This window comes from Octopus bimaculoides, chromosome 8 (assembly GCF_001194135.2).
Source record: "Octopus bimaculoides isolate UCB-OBI-ISO-001 chromosome 8, ASM119413v2, whole genome shotgun sequence".
In the NCBI taxonomy this organism is placed as follows: domain Eukaryota; kingdom Metazoa; phylum Mollusca; class Cephalopoda; order Octopoda; family Octopodidae; genus Octopus; species Octopus bimaculoides.
The window spans coordinates 65,323,966-65,325,117 of record NC_068988.1 but is presented as its reverse complement, the minus strand read 5'-3'; the positions used below and the strand labels follow the sequence as shown (position 1 = coordinate 65,325,117).

At 40.0% G+C, this 1,152-nt stretch overlaps 1 protein-coding gene across 1 annotated transcript in view; it reads right to left on the bottom strand.

Annotated features, from left to right (window-relative positions):
- Nucleotides 1-636, bottom strand: part of LOC128248585 (atrial natriuretic peptide receptor 3-like) — a 266,524-nt gene extending 265,888 nt beyond the window's left edge. Inside the window, exon 1 of the mRNA XM_052970156.1 lies at nucleotides 568-636. The gene's annotated coding sequence lies outside the window, so the exon portion shown is untranslated. The remainder of the gene's footprint in view (nucleotides 1-567) is intronic.
- Between the last annotated feature and the right edge of the window lie 516 nt (nucleotides 637-1,152).

The following is a 1,152-nucleotide window of genomic DNA, read 5'->3' as shown; positions in this document are numbered from 1 at the left end:
TGTGTATTGAGTGCAACACTACTGTTTGAAAGACCGCTATTGAGTGAAAAGTGTAACTAAGGCAATTGGTGAAATGTAGGCCGATGAATTATACACTGAAATAAGTTATGGAGTGGCTATGTGATCGACTAAAACCTCATGTAGACTAACGAATGACTGACAGTAGTAAAACGCTATGAAAGTATGCGCGTGTGTGTGTGTGTGTGTGTGTTTGTGTGTGTGTGTGTGTGTGTGTGTGGTTTGGGTGTGTGTGTGCTTTACAAATGCTCACGTTCACACACGACTACACGCTAAAATTCAGTTTAGATAGATAGATAAAGAGAGAGAGGGGGAGAGATAGAGAGATAGATAGATAGATAGATAGATAGATAGATAGATAGATAGATAGATAGACTCGTAGCGTTTGCCATTCTTATTACATTTTCTGTTCTCTCTCCACGGTCTCCTTTTATCTCTCTCTCTTTCTCTTTCTCATATACCCACACAAACACAGACTTATACATGTTGCGTATTCAGTACAACTGTTACATAATGAAATCATCAACAAAATCAGTTTAAGGTACTTACTGACTGATTCACATCTTCTCTTCCTCTCACTCTTTCTTTCACTCTCTCTCTCTTTCACTCTCTCTCCCTCTTTTTCTCTTTTTCTGTCTTCCATCGCCCTTTTCGTCATATCTCTTTTTCTCCCTCTTTCTCTCTCACTTTTACTGCACCCCTTTGTGCAAACACATTGACAGAGACATTTCTGGCTCTATCACTGTGATTCTCTTCCTACTCTGTCTTTCTTTCTTTCACAAAATCAAACACGCACACACACACAAACACACGCTTACACACACACACACACACACAAACACACGTACTGCTTTTTACTACCTGATTCTGCAGTTGTTTTGCGTGCGCGCGCGCGCGTGTGTGTGTGTGTGAGTGTGCGCGTGTGTGTGCGTGTGTATTTATTGATGAATGGAAGGATGTATACATGAACACGTAGATGTAGAAAAATAGATAGATAGATAGACAGACAGACAGACAGACAGACAGATAGATAGATAGACAGACAGACAGACAGACAGACAGACAGACAGACAGACAGATAGATAGATAGATAGATAGATAGATAGATAGATAGATAGATAGATAGGTAGATAG